This window comes from Pinus tabuliformis, chromosome 9 (genome assembly GCF_031772625.1).
Source record: "Pinus tabuliformis cultivar Carrire ecotype Pingquan chromosome 9, CPIR1, whole genome shotgun sequence".
NCBI classification, from domain to species: Eukaryota; Viridiplantae; Streptophyta; class Pinopsida; order Pinales; family Pinaceae; genus Pinus; species Pinus tabuliformis.
The window spans coordinates 1,147,790,313-1,147,808,085 of record NC_142307.1 but is presented as its reverse complement, the minus strand read 5'-3'; positions in this window follow the sequence as shown (position 1 = coordinate 1,147,808,085).

The following is a 17,773-nucleotide window of genomic DNA, read 5'->3' as shown; positions in this document are numbered from 1 at the left end:
CTCACTCTTCTAAACAACATAAATACATTCTTACAGCTATGGATCACTTTACCAAATGGGTAGAAGTAGTTCCACTCAAGACAGCCAACTCTGAGAGTATCATCGAATTTATAGATCAATTCATAATCACCAGGTATGTCTTACCTTCTTCTTTAATGTTTGATAATGCATCATATTTCTCAAGTAATGCTATGACTGAATTTGCGCTCAAAAGAGGTTTTAAACTTAAATATTCTGCTAATTATTATCCACAAGGAAATGGGTTAGTTGAATCGACAAACAAGAACCTTATTAGAATCATTAAACAGACTATTGATCAAAATCATAAAAACTGTCATAAGTCTTTAATGTATGCTCTTTGGGCAGATCAAATAACTCAAAAAAATTCTATTGACACTTCTCCTTTTAATTTAGTTTATGGGAAAGAAGTGGTCCTACCAACAAATCTAGCTATTCCTTCGTTAGCCTTATTTCAATTCATTGAAGAGTTCCCTTCCTAGTCCTTGTAATTAAGACAATTGCAAATTATTAAGCTTGAAGAGGAACGGGAAAAATCTAGAATTACCCATGCACATCATCAACAATTAGTAAAAGCTTTGTTTGATTCAAACTCAGTGTCTAGAAAAGATTTTCAACTTGGAGACTTAGTATTAAAATGGGACAAAGGCCATGAGGAGAAATGTAAACATACTAAATTCCAACGGGTGTGGCTCGAACCATTCCAGATTGTTGAACTCATCGGTCCATCAACTTTCATGTTACAAGCTTTAGCAGGGAAAAGAGAGTCTTTACCTGTTAATGGACAGATCATTAAAAAATATTTCCCATAGAAGATGATCTCTTCTATTTTCTGTAGATTATAGTCTAGTTTATTTTTCTTTTGGTAATAAAACGGGTTGAGAATGTTCACTTTTGGTTCCATGAAAAGAATACTATCTCATGTCAATTTTGTTTTTTCGCTTGTATAAGTAGAAAGTGGTTAGAAAAAATTATCTTCATTTTTGAAACAAAAGGTCAAGTGCTATCATTCTGAAAATTTTACCTGTTCTTTTGTTTTGACTATACAAGTTTTGATTAGAATCAAACTTAGGAAGAAATTTTCCTTACATCAGTCACAAAAGGTAACAATAACAAAACAAAGATTCTTTTCAGAAAATCTACTTTTAAACTGTACAATTGTCATCTGGAAGAATTCTTAAGGAACCAATGACTTTCCCCCTACTTAAGGAAGCTGCGAGATTCAAAGAACAATCCAACTATGCGCTTTGAACTTAAAGAATAAGAGGTCTCATCAAGAGTCGGCTTATCATGATCATAAAAATTATAACTGACTGACATTGCCATACTACATATCAAAATAGGGTAATGGCTTGAGATTGTTTCAATCAAAAGACAAGGGGTCTCATCACGAGCCAGCTTGTTCAGTTAAGTTATAAATCAAGTGAATGGCACTGTCAAATTTGGCTACCAAACCAAGACATTGTTCTTTAAGAATTAAAAGAAAAATAAGAAAAGAAAAAGCAATAAATGTATATGAGGATTTATCTTTAAAAAATTGCATGCTCCCCAGGTAGGACACTGGATCATTGCTGGATAATAGGTAACTCTGTCAAGGCTATAAATGCCTGCTGGCAATAGAGGCTCTACCTACAACAAATGAGTATAGCTAAACTGATCTAAAGAGAAGTCATTGTTTTTATCTTTACAACTAAGTATTGACTGATGTAAGTAAAATGACCAACTCTAGGAAGAAGATAATCAGAATAGAGATAGTCAGGACAAGATGTTGTTGTTAATAAATAGCACTAGTTACCTTGTATTTCTGCAATGAAGTTTCATTTTCAAAAAATCATTTCTATTTTGGAAGTTTTAGAAAATTCAAAAAAATCCATCAGAGATAACTGGTTCTTCCAAGTGAATCACCAATTATTGTGACTATCAACAACCCCCCCTTTTATTAGTGTTAGTAATAACATTAATAAATGGGGACCCTTTCAAAAAATCAAATTTTAGCATTTAAAGTTACCTTTTTGTTTTTAGAATAAAACAATATGTCAAAGAGAAACTTGCTAAAACATGAAAATTTACCTTTTCATTCTCTAAGCACTCAAAACTTCACAAACTATGAGTTTCCTTATGAAAAGTGTTACATGACCATAAACCTAAGGAAAAACTTTATAACCTAAAGTCATGAACATATAAGCAATCAACGAAAACTCGCTTTAAAAAACATTATTCTTGCATCGCAAAAAGTTCACAGTGGATATCCCTCATAAAAGGTAACTCCTCGAAAATGCGATCTGCGAGAACGCGAGATCACGAAACCTATCACATCAAAAATTTTGATACCACAGTGCTCTTTATGTAACATGACTAAATATCGTGAAATGCGATAGCATCTCGCAAATCGCATATCGCAGCGGCTCAACATAATGATGGTTTAAATAAAACAAGTTTTGCGATATAACGATCTGCGATATTGTGAAGCAAATTTCAAAATTACTTTATCGCAGTTCAAAGGGCCCTGATTTCTAGGACAGTGCTTTTTTTTGTTCGATGCAGAGTTATGAACATTAAAGGTTACCATAACGGTCCATTAGTGGTCATTTATTAAAAACGATTCGGATCAGTGTAAAGGACATTTGACGCAAGTTAATATCTTTTGATATGATTTAGAATTAAAGATCTCCCATCACCTTATTTGCATCTTTCTATTGATTATTCCTATATTCACTATCACCTTACCATATTTTCGCTCTCTGCTTGCCATTTCCAGGAAGAACACACAGAGCGTAATACACAAAGGAATGGGGAAGAAAGGCAAGTCTCATGCGTTTGAAAAGTTAGAGATGGCCCCGTGATTCACAGACACTATTTGTAGCCGAGACGCAGGGATATCTACGTGGGAAGCAATGTATCAGTTGTTGGAGGACAAAAACCCAATAATTATGGAGGTTATAGTCACAGTAGATGCTCGCGGCTCCTCTGATGCATCTCTAGCTGAACTTGCATGCTCGTTCCTACATCATATTGCTGCCAGGCCTAAATTACTCCCATACAATGACATGGTGAAATGGATTATAGATAGCGCAAACATATCCGACAGACAGTTCAAGACGACCAGCCAGGATGTCATGGGGTCATTCACAGCAGAAAATTTGAGGTGTATGTATCACTCACTAGCACCCCAGGCCAACTACAATAAGCAATTCGTCGTAAAGTTCGCCAAGGAGAAAAAATACTTGAGGGAATGCACAAAGAACTGGTCAAACAGTGAGGAAAGACTAAATAAGGATAAAAATGGTATGTATGCCACTAGATCTCTATGTTCTCCTTATTGTTATGCCGCTGCAATGTTGTGTAAATTATTTGGGAAACCGGACATCAACAAGTTTTCTTTAGACTGGTTGCCTTTACTTGAGGCGGCTACCAATGCCACAATAATGGATTGGGCCCTAATCTTGTCTAACAACTTAGCAACTGCAATTTTAGCATATCTAAAAGAAGCTTTGCTTCAAGGGTTTACCCTCCATTCTTTTTGAGTGCCTATGTTATGGACGCCATTTGTTTTTTTTTCAATTTTCCTATTATGGGATGGAGGTGGACGGTACAAAATCCACTTCCTATTTAGGTTTATCATAAAGTATTATGGGATTCCCATTTCATCCCACATTTCTTCAAAATCTGTCACGGAGTTATGCTCCCAATTTTTAGAATGCTTTACAACTGAGATCCCCCAAGGTTTTCTCCAGAAGCTGAAGTGGATATTCTCTCAGTAGAAAGGTGGTTTGGGGAGGATTTTTTCACATACGTAAGAGTGTTTGGCAGCATTACTTCACCCCATGTTTTTCCATTTTACGTCCTCGATAAAATATTGGCTAGAGAGATAGCCTATCAAACCTGCAGCGTGGGGGGAATGAGCAAGGTTCTGAAAGATAATAAGAAGGCCATATGGCCTCAATTTCCTATAGTTTGTGAAGCATTTACATTGCATGACCTAGGTCATGCTTTCAAGGAAGTTGATAATGCGACATGTTTACAGCTACCGAAGTTCCCAGGGAGGTAGTATGATCCCTTTGGTGTTGTAAATAATTTTATTACAATGGTTAAAATAAAAGTATTTTCTCATGAGGAGGATCACTTTGATGATGTCTTTCTGTAGAATAACACCTTCAAACAGGTCCTCCATGCAGCAAAAATTGTTTTTGTCCAAGAAGATCTCCAAAAGTTTGACAATTACAGAAAACAGAGGTTATCACAGGTCCCATTGGACCAATTGATCATCGAACTAATAAGGGAGCCTACTCCTAGTGTTAACATAAGTGAAGGTTCAAAAGAAAAATCCAAGACAAGTTCAGAAAAGGAATCAACAGAAAACTCTGATGATTAGTCCAAGAGTGAACAAAACAGAAGCGAGGAGTCCATTAAAGACATAGCTCAATCTACAGAAAAGCTTGATCAGTAAGCTTTGTCCCCAAAGTAGGCTGAAGTTCCCACCCCTCTTACAAAGCTAGCAATTCTACTTGTAATTGACTTAGAAGGGGAATGGGATAATTATAATAAGATTCTGAGCACAGAGGAACAAACTCCAGAGCCTCTGACAAATCCAAAAGAAACGACTACAGCGATGGTAATAGAAAAGGCTATAAATACTCAAGAGACAGGGCATATTCTTGTTGCCCCCTCATCCAAAATTGTACTAAGGATAGAGGAGATTCCTCCTCTAGATGTGTTTTATAGCTCCCAACATAATGCCGTAGTCAGAAGGCAGAGAAAGAAATGAAAATTAGATGTTGTGCTCATTCCCAAGGACGAGCCTTTGGATGTTCTTTGGAAGGACCCCACTAAAAACCCATCGGAAAATCTAACTAAGCTCTTACAGATTGCAGGAGCTTATGCTTCAGCGACTATTGATAAATCAGCAGAAGTTCAATTGTTACTTAAAGAGAAAGAGGATAAGATTTTTTTTTTTGGAATAGTAGTTACAGAAAGTCAGCATCAATCAAGAAGTAGAGACATAGCTGGCAAAAGTCCAGCAAGATTTCCAACAACTGCAATTGGCACGCCAAAGCAACTTGGCTGATAAAAAAAAGCAATTACAGGATGTTATAGAACTACATAAAGAGGATTTCAAAATTGAGGAGTTCATCACAGAAGCACTTTCTCTTAATTCTCAGCTTTTATAGTAAAAAGAGTTACTGTGCTAGAATATTTCGCAATGGAGTTCCCATTGCGAAACAAGCGATAACATTACTAATAAAGTCATAGAATTGTGACTTGAATACAATTCAATGTTTAAAAAGGTTTTAGAATTCTTGAACTGGCAAAGTTCTGAAGAAGGAAAAAGAGCAAGTATGCCTAGAATTGACGAATCGCACAAAGAAATTTTTTTCGCGAAATGGGATTCTCGGTTAAAAGAAGCGGAACAAGAAATGGAAGAGGCAGCAACAGCAGCAAATAGTGTCATTGAGTGCATAAATGAAAATCTGCACAAGGCCAATTTGGTAGCAGAGACCACTCCCGACTTCCTTCCACAGGCACAAAAGCTCCAAACAGCGTGGAGATAGACAACAGAAGAAAGGGCAGCAGCTATTAAATAGGTAAACAGGTTAAACTGGAAAATGTATTGGTAGTACCTGGTAAAGCCCCACAGCCAATGGATGATCCAGATTTAAACAGGAACACAACAAATTACAGAGATAACCATAAACATAGATATGCAGTGGAGATAATACTTCATTTCATTAATGTAAAATACTAAAATATGCTTACAAACAGTAATGGAAATAAACCAGCTAGGGCGATGGTAGCATATCTCTGAGAAGAGATGTGGTGGCTACATGCCTCTGAACTGTCTTACAATGAGGCTCGAAGGCCTATTTATTGTTGAGAAACAATGGAAAACCCTAAACATCCAAAAAACTAACCCTATAATATGAAACGCCAAATTGTGGGCCCTGTTTGGGTAAACTGGTACATCAACTTCCCAGGGTCGTAACTTTGGCATACGATTTGACACGTACAATATCTCGTTAGAAAGATCTATCCGAGAACTACAACTTTGGGAAGAGAAAAATCAGTCCATGGACCCATGTTGCTCCCAATTTTCCCAAAAAACATCGTTTAGGGCCTCAAAATGGCTCCGGAAGTTCAAGACCCGAAAAACTGCTAAAAATAGTAAATTGTGCTACAATTAAGGAAACTGAAAAGCTGAAAGGAACAATGGTGGGGGTCCAAGTGGACTTGGTGGGTGGCCACCAATATCCACCTGGATCATTCCTCCCCCCTTAGGAAGCAATGATCCCCATTGTGTTGAGTTCCTCCATGAGATGAGGAAACTTCTGCTGAACTTGGTCCCTGGTGAGCCACTTGCCCTCGTGAAGGAGTTGGCCTGCTTTGACAATTCGATATGGTTGTATATTCTGCTGGCAAGTGCGTTTGATCTGCGTGTCCATGATCCGATCAGTTGCATCTTGTTCCATGCAATCTGGATTTAACTCTATGGGTGTGAGTTGTTCTACAATGTCGGATGTGTCTAGTAATGGTGGAAAGTATGGCCGAAGGCGGTCCACATTGAACACTGGGTGCAGGCTAAGGAATGGGGGAATGATGATCTCAAATGCATTGTCTCCATCAGCCTTGGTAATGGTGTAAGGACCATATCGGAGTGGTCAGGTTTCCGATAGGCTCTGGTAAGGCGTTCCTTTTGCAAATGCAACCAGACTTTGTCGCCCACCTGAAACTTGTGTGGCACCCGATGTTGATCATGTCGCTGCTTGTACTTGGCATTTCATATCTCCGGAATGTCATGGACATGCTGGAAAATATGTTGGAGGTGCTCAATGAAGCTATTTTCCTTATCTGTTTTGAACTGGACAAGAGCTGAATCCGCGTGAGTAACTGCAAATGGCATGGCCACATCAATGGGACATAGTGGCTGGAATCCCAAGCCCACCTGAAAAGGGCTATGGCCAGTCGAGCTATGGAGAGCCCGGTTGTAACTGTGTTGAACATAGGGGAGGCTCTCATCCCATGTACATGGATGCTTTGAGTTGTACATGCATAGAATATATACAATCATCCTGTTGACAACCTATGTCTGGCCATCAATTTGAGGATGGAAGGCTGTGGACTTAGTGAGTTTCATGTCCAACATCGACCAGAGACTGGACCAAAATGTACTGCGGAACCTGCTATCCCGATATGAGATGATAGACTGTGGGATCCCAAAGCGTACCCACACTCATTCAAAGAAAATTTTAGCAGTGGCTTCTGTTGTGATATTCTTCTTGCAGGCCGCCATAATGGACATCTTTGAGAACCTGTCAACGACCACAAAAGCACAGTCATTTCCATGCTTAGCGGAAGGAAGGCCTGACATGTAATCCATGGAGATGGATTCCCAAGGTCGACTAGGGGTAGGCAACGGGGTATAAGGGCCTTACTTTATGATGGTTGATTTGGCAATGGCGCATGCAGTGCATGATATAATGTACTTCCCGGCATCCTGTCACAGATTCGGCCAATAGAAATACTTCTATAGTACTGCCACCGTTTTCTCGACCCCGAAATTCTCAGCAGATCGACTATATTATGCTTCCCAAATCATCTTGGCACGCTCGCTTGAAGGAACACAAAGGTGACCCAGGTGGCATAACAGGGCATCCTAGAGGTGAAAATCTGGAGCATGCCGACCCTCCAAGAGTATTTGGTATGAGTGGCTGAATTCTGGGTCGATTTTGTAGAGAAGGGGCCAATCAGAAGTCTCGTGCCCACAAGAGTTGAGCACAGTGGTTGATGCCATGATCAGTGGTCGACTGAGGCAATCTATAACATTATTGGTGCTGCCCTTCTTATACTTGATATTCAAATGGAACTGTTGTAGGTATGTGGACCACTTCTGATGGCGATCATTCTACAATTTCCCTTGGGTCTGTATGAACTGGAGGGGTCGGTGGTCTGTGTGGATGACTGTTTCCTTCCCCAAAATGTAATGTTTCCATTGTCGGCAGGCCTGCAGAATGGGATACATCTCTTTTTCATAAGAGGGATACTTCCGAACTGTGCCTTAAAGTGTCTCACTATGATATGCCATTGGATGCCTGTGTTGAGTAAGCACTGCCCCAATAGCATAGTTAGAGGCATTTGTCTCAACCTAGAATGGTTGTTGCAAGTCTGGCAATGCGAGTACTGATGCAGAGCAGAGGCAATCTTTCTACTCTGTGAATGCTTTCTATTGAGATTCATACCAAAAGAAATTTTCTTTCGCTCCTCCCTTGGTGACTTGACTCAAGGGCCAAGTGATATGAGAAATTCCCAACACGAACCTGTGGTAGAGGTTGGCAAGACCTAGAAAGCTACAGAGTTTTGTTAGAGTGGTTGGAGAGGGCCAATCCCGAATGACTTGGATCTTGGCTGGATCCACATGCACTCCCTTTTCATCAATAATGTATCCCAGATACTGAACCTGGGTCATGCCAAAAGTGCATTTCTCCAAATTGGCACATAACTTGTGTTGCCGCAGTGTTTGGAGAACCTACCAGATGTGGTGGAGGTGCTCTTCCCAACTCTGACTAAAGATCAGGATGTCATCCAAATATACCACTGCAAATGAGTTGGTGAATGGCTGCAATATGTCATCAATTATCATCATGAAGGTTACAGGAGCATTCGTCAATCCGAAAGGCATAACCAACCATTCGAAAAGGCCCTCCTTGGGTTTGAAGGCATTCTTCTACATATCGGAGGGTTTGATTGGTACCTGGTGATATCCTGACTTCAAATCGATCTTGTTGAAATATTTTCCCCCTTCAGTTGGTCCAGGAGGTCATCAATCCGTGGGATCGAGTACCTATTATAGACAGTGATCTTGTTCAGCACCCAATAGTCAATACAGAGTCTCCAAGTCCCATCCTTCTTCTGTACCAACACGATCGGGCTCCCACAGGGTGATGAAATCGAATGGATGCAACCTTTCTGCAACAACTCCTGAATCTGCCTCTTGATTTCATCATTCTCCAGAATGGAGCACCGATAGATTGGTCCATTGGGTAGTGACGCACCTGGGGTCAGATCGATGGAGTGCTTGACCTGACAGTGCAGAGGAACCCCTGTGGGGGAGGTGAAGATGTCCTCGTACTCCTCCATGACCTTGTCCATTTTTAGTTGTCATGTGGAGTGGCCCTGTCTGGAGGTCATGGCCACCGTCTTCTTCTTTCCTTGAGGGCATATCATCAAGAAAACAAATTTCCCGATTTTGGAAATGAGCTTACTGCATTGTTTTGCAATAATCAAATACGTGGTGCTACCTCTGGTATCCTGTACAACTTATTTCCCAAAGTAATAATAACAGCACGGGCCCTTGATTCATACACAGCATGTCGCTTCCATAAGTATGGTTGTCCTAATAATACATCACAAAGTTCAAGGGAAGCAATGTCACACAATACCTCATCTGTGAAGGGATTGATGTTGTATGGAAGGCGACACTGCTGGCTCACGTGAAGATCCCGTCCTTGGTGAAGCTACCCGATAGTGTACGATTGTGGATGTGTTGTGGTCAGTAAGCCCAACCCCTTCATGACCTCTGCTAAAATGAGGTTCTTTTGGCTCCCGCTGTCAACAATGAACTGTAGCAGGGATCCCATTACCCACATCTGGGAGTGGAAGAGACGCTCGTCCTCCTCTGGATCTTCGGGTTCCTCCTTCTGGAACTTCGTGGTGGCAACGAAGGCATTGGGCTCCGCATCGATAATCTGCTTCCCTTTGTCATTCCCCTTGTCAAGGTCTGACTCAGAGTTGGAACATGCATCTAATTCTGAAACCTTAAGCTCAGCCACCAGTGACTGCTTGGCCCGACACTCACTTGTGTTGTGAGTGGAGCTCTTATGGAACTCACACCATTTTCCCATGTCCTTTTTCGGCTTCACGAAACTGTTCTTTGCTTGCAGCTTTGGTGGGTTGTCTTGGGCTGCCCCGCCTTAGCTTTGTCCTTTGTTCTACTATTTAGGGGCACCTTTCCCTTGCTTCGGATTCACATATCCAAAGTCTCATTTCTTCTATTTAAACTTCTACTCGACCTTGACGGCATATCGGTATGTTGTGCTCAGCGAGGAGATGTTCAGGAATTCTATTTCTTCGTGGATGTACTTGTGCAGGCAGCCACGGTATTTGAGTATCAAATTTTGCTCTGAATCCTTGATACCCAACTTTGTGCGAAGGGTATGGAAAAGATTGGTAAACTCCAGCACGTCTTGGTCCCTTCCTTGCCACAACGTGGTCCACTTTATGTATTGATTCTCATAGCTTCCAACAGGGTAGTACTGCTCCTTGATGGCATCCCGAAATGAATTCCAAGTGGGTGTGGATAAAAATGGTGAGCCTGTATTTTCATCCTTCTGCTCGCAGTAGGTTTCCCACTAGTCCTTGACGTGGGGGACTGCTTTGAGAAGAGCGAAAACAATCTTTTCCCGACTCGAAAATTGATGAACAGAAAAATAACCCTCTAGCAAATTTAACCATTTATCTACAACATCTACGTCTATCTGACCCTTGAATATGGGGATTTCAAAATTAATTTGTACCTTAAAGGGTGTGGCGTTCCCAGAGTAGCTGCTGGAAGCCGATGCGTCACCTCTGGGTAGCCGCTGAAGGATCTGGGCAAAGCTGTCCATCATCACGTTCCTTTATCGCTCGAGGGCTTCTTCGAGCAAGATTTTGATAGGACCTCCTGCCCCCATGTCTTTCTTCTCATCTGCCATGGGAGGTCATCGGGATTGGCGAGGCTGGTCTTGCAAAGGTTCAACCAGTTCAAGCCCTAACTCCTTATATCCCGACCTTGTTGGGGACATGCAAAGAAAAACAGAGAAAAAGCAGACTGCTCTGATACCACTGATCCGGATTTAAACAAGTATGAAACAAACTACAAAGATAACCATAAACACAGATATGCAGCGTAAATAATACTTCATTTCATTAATGTAAAATACTGAAATATGCTTACAAACAGTAATGGAAATAAACCAGCGAGGGCGATGGTAGCATATCTCTGAGAAGAGATGTGGCGGCTACATGCCTCTGAATTGTCTTACAATGAGGCTTGAAGGCCTATTTATTGTTGATAAATAATGGAAAACCCTAAACATCCAAAAACCTAACCCTAGAAGATGAAACGCCAAACTGTGGGCCCTGTTTGGGTAGATTGGTACATCAACTTCCCGGGGTCGTAACTTTGGCATACGATCTCCGTTTGACGCATACAATATCTCGTTAGAAAGATCTATTTGAGAACTACAACTCTAGGAAGAACAAAATTGGTCCATGGACCCATGTTGCTCCCATTTTTCCCAAAAAACGTCGTTTATGGCCTCAAAACAACTCCGAAAGTTCAGGACCCGAAAAACTGCTAAAAATAGTAAATTGTGCTACAATTAAGGAAACTGAAAAGCTGAAAGGAACAATGGTGGGTGTCCAAGTGGACTTGGTGGATGGCCACCAATATCCACCTAGATCATTCCTCCCCCCTTAGGAAGAAATGGTCCCCATTGTGTTGAGTTCCTCCATGAGATGAGGAAACTTTTGCTGAACTTGTTCCCTGGTGAGCCACTTGCCCTCATGAAGGAGTTGGCCTGCTTTGAAAATTCGATACAGTTGTATATTCTGCTGGTGAGTGTATTTGATCTGTGTGTCCATGATCCGATCAGTTGCAACTTGTTCCATGCAATCTGGATTTAACTCTGTGGGTGTGAGTTGTTCTGCAATGTCGGATGTGTCTAGTAATGGTGGAAAGAATGGTCGAAGGTAATCCACATTGAACACTGGGTGCAGGCTAAGGAATGGGGGAAATGCTGAGCTTAAATGCATTGTCTCCCATAACCTTGGTAATGGTGTAAGGACCATATCAGAGTGGTCTGAGTTTCCAATAGGCTCTGGTAAGGCGTTCCTTTTGCAAATGCAACCAGACTTTGTCACGCACCTGAAACTTGTGTGGCAGCCGATGTTGATCATGTCACTGCTTGTACTTGGAATTTGATTTCTCCAGAATGTCATGGACCCATTGGAAAATATGTTGGATGTGCTCAATGAATCTATTTGCCTTATCTATTTCAGACTGGACATGAGCTGAATCTGCATGAGTAGCTACAAATGGCATGACCACATTAATGGGACATAGTGGTTGGAATCCCAAGCCCACCTGAAAAGGGCTGTGGCTAGTCGAGCTATGGAGAGCCCAGTTGTAACTGTGCTGAACGTAGGGGAGGCTCTCGTCCCATGTACATGGATGCTTTGAGTTGTACATGCATAGAATGTGTACAATCATCCTATTGACAACCTCTGTCTGGCCATCAATTTGAGGATGGAAGGCTGTGGACTTAGTGAGTTTTGTGTCCAGCATCGACTAGAGACTAGACCAAAATGTACTGAGGAACCTGTTGTCCGGATCTGAGATGATAGACTGTGGGATCCCAAAGTGTACCCACACTCATTCAAAGAAGAGTTTAGCAGTGGCTTCTGCTGTGATATTCTTCTTGCAGGCCACCATAATGGCCATCTTCGAGAACCTATCAACGACCACAAAAACACATCTGTTTCCATGCTTAGTGGAAGGAAGGCCTGACATGTAATCCATGGAGATGGATTCACAAGGTCGACTAGGGTTAGCAGCGGGCTATAGAGGCCTTGCTTCTTGATGATCAGTTTGGCAATGGCATAGGCAGTGCATGATCTGATGTACTTCCCAACATTCTATCACAGATTCAGCCAATAGAAATACTTCTGTAGTACTACCACTGTTTTCTTAACCCCGAAGTGCCCAACAGCCCGACTGTAGTGTGCTTCCCAAATCATCTTGGCACGCTCACTTGAAGGAGCACAAAGGTGACCCAGGTGGCATAACAGGGCATCCTGGAGGTGAAAATCTGGAGCATGTCGACCCTCCAAGAGTGTCTAGTATGTGTGGCCGAATTCTGGGTCGCTTTTGTAGAGAAGGGGCCAATTAGAAGTCTCGTGCCCACAAGAGTTGAGCATGGTGGTTAATGCCATGATCGGTGGTCGACTGAGGCAATCTACAACATTATTGGTGCTGCCCTTCTTATACTTGATATTCAAATGGAACTGTTGCAGGTATGTGGACCACTTCTGATAGCGACCATTCTGCAATTTCCTTTGGGTCTATATGAACTGGAGGGGTCGGTGGTCTGTGTGGATGACCGTTTCCTTCCCCAAAATGTAATGTTTCCATTGTGCGGGATGCCACCAGATGCCCGTGTTGAGTAAGGACTGCCCCAATAGTATAGTCATAGGCATCTGTCTCAACCTCAAATGGTTGTTGCAAGTCTGGCAATGCGAGCACTGGTGTAGAGCAGAGGCGATCTTTCAACTCTGTGAATGCCTTTTTTTGAGATTCAGACCAAAATAATTTTTCTTTCACTCCTCCCTTGGTGACTTGACTCAAGGCCCAAGTGATATGAGAAAATCCCAACATGAACCTGCAGTAGAAGTTGGGGCTATGGAGCTCTGTTATATTGGTTAGAGAGGGCCAATCCTGAATGACTTGGAATTTGGCTGGATCCACATGCACCCCCTGTTCATCAATAATGTATCTCAGATACAGAACCTGGGTCATGCCGAAAGTGCATTTCTCCAAATTGGCACATAAATTGTGTTGCCACAGTGTTTGGAGAACCTGTCGGATGTGGTGGAGGTGCTCTTCCCAACTTTGGCTAAAGATCAGGATGTCATCCAAGTATACCACTACAAATGAGTTGGTGAATAGCAGCAAGATGTCATCCACTAGCCTCATGAAGGTTGCAGGGGCATTTGTCAATCGAAAGGCATAACCAACCATTCGAAAAGGCCCTCCTTGGCTTTGAAGGCAGTCTTCCACACATCGAAGGGTTCGATTGGTACCTAGTGATATCCTAACTTCAAATCGATCTTGCTGAAATATTTTTCCCCCTTCAGTTGGTCTAGGAAGTCATCAATCCATGGGATCGGATACCTATTACGAACAATGATCTTTTTCGGTGCCCGATAGTCAATACAGAGTCTCCAAGTCCCATCCTTCTTTTGTACCAACATTATCGGGCTCTCACAGGGTGATGAACTCTGACAGATGTGACCTTTCTACAACAGCTCCTGAATCTGCCTCTTGATTTCATCATTCTCCAGAACGGAGCGTCGATAGATTGGTCCATTGGGCAGCAGCGCACCTGGGGTCAGATCAATGGAGTGCTTGACCTGACAGTGCAGAGGAACCCCTGCAGGGGAGGTGAAGATGTCCTCATACTCCTCCACGACCTTGTCCATTTGTAGTTGTCATGTGGAAGGGCCCTGTTTGGAGGTCGTGGCCACCGTCTTCTTCTTTCCTTGAGGGCGTATCATCAAGAAAACAAATTTCCCGGTTTTGGAAATGAGCTTATTGCATTGTTTTGCAGTAACCAAAGAGATGGTGGTAGGCGGTGCTACCTCCGGTATCCTGTACAACTTATTTCCCAAAGTAATAGTAACAACACGGGGCCTTGATTCATACACAGCATGTCACTTCCACAAGTATGGTTGTCCTAATAATACATCACAAACTTCAAGGGGAGAAATGTCGCACAATACCTCATTCGTGAAGGGCTTGATGTTGTATGGAAGCTAACACTGCTGGCTCACGTGAAGATCCCATCCTTGGTGAAGCCACCCGATGGTGTACAGTTGTGGATGTGCTGTGGTCGGTAAGCCCAGCCGCTTCACGACCTCTGCCAAAATGAGGTTCTTTTGGCTCTCGCTGTTGACAATGAACTATAGTGGGGATCCCTTTACCCACATATGGGAGTGGAAGAGATGCTCCTCCTCCTCTAGATATTTGGGTTCCTCCTTCTGGATCTTCATGGTGGCAACGGTGGCATTGGGCTCCGAATCGATAATCTACTTCCCTTTGTCATTCCCCTTGTTAGGTTCTGACTCAGAGTCGGAACATGCATCTGATTCTAAAACCTTTAGCTCAGCCACCAATGACTGCTTGGCCCTACACTCACTTGTGTTGTGAGTGGAGCTCTTATGGAACTCACACCATTTTCCCATGTCCTTTTTCAGCTTCGCGGCATTGTTCTTTGCTTGCAGCTTTGGCGGGTTATCTTGGGCTGCCCCGCCTTGACTTTGTCCTTTGTTCTACGGTTTAGGGGCACCTTTCCCTTGCTTCGGATTTGCAGATCCAAAGTCTTGCTTCTTCTATTTAAACTTCTGCTCGACCTTGACGGCATATCGGTATGCTATGCCGAGCGAGGAGATGTTCAGGAATTCTATTTCTTCCTGCATGTACTTGTGCAGGCAGCCGCAGTATTTGAGTATTAAATGCTACTCCGAATCCTTGATACCCAACCTTGTGCGAAGGGTATGGAAAAGATTGGTAAACTCCGGCACGTCTTGGTCCCTTCCCTACCGTAGCGTGGTCCACTTTATGTATTGATCCTCATAGCTTTCGATAGGGTAGTACTGCTCCTTGATGGCATCCCGAAATGAATTCCAGGTGGGTGCGACTGAAAATGGTGAGTCGGTATTTTCATCCTTCTGCTCGCAGTAGGTTTCCCACCAGTCCTTGATGTGGGGGGCTGCTTTGAGAAAAGCGAAAACAATCTTTTCCTGGCTCAAAAATTCATGAACAGAAAAATAACCCTCTAGCAGATTTAACCATTTACCTACAGCATCTGTGTATATTTGACCCTCGAATATGGGGATTTCAAAATTAACTTGTACCTTAAAGGGCGTGGAATTCCCAGAGTAGCTGCTGGAAGCCGATGCGTCACCTCTGGGTAGCTGCTGAAGGATCTGGGCAAAGTTGTCCATCATCACCTTCCTGTGTTGCTCGAGGGCTTCTTCAAGCAAGATTTTGATAGGATCTCCTACCCCCTTGTCTTTCTTCTCATCTGCCTGTTATAGACATTTTTGGGCACTGCAACCCCAAGCATAAATGTCCATAAACTAAGGGCTCCTAAGTCCCTAAAAGTGTTGTTCCAACCCCTAAAAGAACAAGGTCAACTGATTACAGCTTCTCCTAGAAGTTCTCCATGAAAAACTGCTCAGAACTGGTCAAAACTGGACCATTTCACCTGCTCCATAGGCAAAGTGTGTTTCATCTCACCTAAATACACACAGTAGGTGTGTTGCATTTCAAAAATCCCTTCTATGGGGTGTGATGGGAGAGAAGGGACAAATGGCAGTGTCAATCCACGAGGTGGAGAAGCATGGAATCTTCCAGAAACTTCTCCTGTGACACTTGCCTCTCTGAATTCGACCAGGGATGAGTAAGAGATCATCAATCTCCAAGTGGAAGCAAGAACTATCAGAGGGAAGACACTAATCAAATCTCAAAAACTGACTCACCTCCCTTGCAGACATCTATATATGGATCCCTCATCCCAGAGATCCAGAGGCTGGAATTTTGCATCTTGTAAGGAATTGCTGTTGGTTTCTTGAGGCAACATCATAGTGTTGGGTGATCTAAGCTTTTCATGAGGTGAAGAAGGGCTCACTTGCTGAGAGGATGATGCTGGGTCAGAACGATTGGTTGTAACTCTCTTGGCTCTTTCTTGATTATCAATAAAGCTATTCAAGTTTTCCTCCATACTCTTGTGTGATTTATGTTTTATGCATTTGTATGGTCAATTTACATCTGATCCCAGATTGTTTATGATAATAGATCCATGTTCTCGTATAGTGTTATGCTGCTTTGATTCTACAGGTACTTTGTGAAGCTGTGTATACAAGAAAGAAAGTAGCAAAGGACTATCAGAAGAGAGAGGAATCGAGCAAGGAACCAAGCGCAAGACAGAGGTTGGTCTCCTTTATTCTTCTCTCATTTATATTTCATAAAGGAAAACGAAAGTAGTTTTACTTTGTTTGTTTCTAAGGTAGCTACCAGCCTTAGTGGGATTAGCAGTTCTGCATAGACACTTTTCCCTGTAACAAAATGGCGACTCCGCTGGGGAGCGAATAGATTGATTGTTTATCTACATTTGTTTACTTTATAAACTTACAGACAGAGCCTGAAGTCAAGCCAGCTAGCCTTCGAACTGCATTTTCTATGCAAGTGCAAAGTAGATCAACGCTGCTTCAGTCAATCTCCGGGTTTTGTTTATGAATTAAACAATTGATTTACAAGATTTCTAATTTCCCTTGTGGTGGCTCTAGTAACCTCCTTAGATCTACCCCTGTGATTGATTTACTGATTACCACTTGCTCGACAAAATCCCTGAACTGAACTGCAAACTGTGACCCGGAACCCAATCAAAGTCTTGTCCCTGGTCCAGCGCACTGTCTGTTCTGTGAATCTCAAATTCAACGCACTTCCCAAGTGTAGTAGGTGCGTTGCATTTCAGTTTCACTGTGTTACAGGTGCGCTGATCAGACTAGGCATTGTTCCTAAATTTTGGTTTCTGTGTTCACTCTTTTCAGATCTATTCAAGATTTTTGTTGCCTATAGTCAGTACACCTCTGTTTGAAACCCCTTTCCTTGCTATTATTCCGCCTCCATTGTGCAAAGAACTGTAAATGTTTTTATGTATTTTTTGAGTCATTTTCAGTTCTCCTTTACAAAGAAGTAACGTAATTGTATTGTCGTTTCTTGATTTGAAAGTGTCGCAAGTGTCATTTTCAGTCATAGAAGAGAATTTGATTGTTCTTGATAGTCGATTACCCTGTTACTATTGTATTCGATCTGAATTAGTAGTTTTTCTAGTGTCGAAAGCAAGTTTTCATTTCCAAATCGCAAAGTGTTGTCATTGTCTTC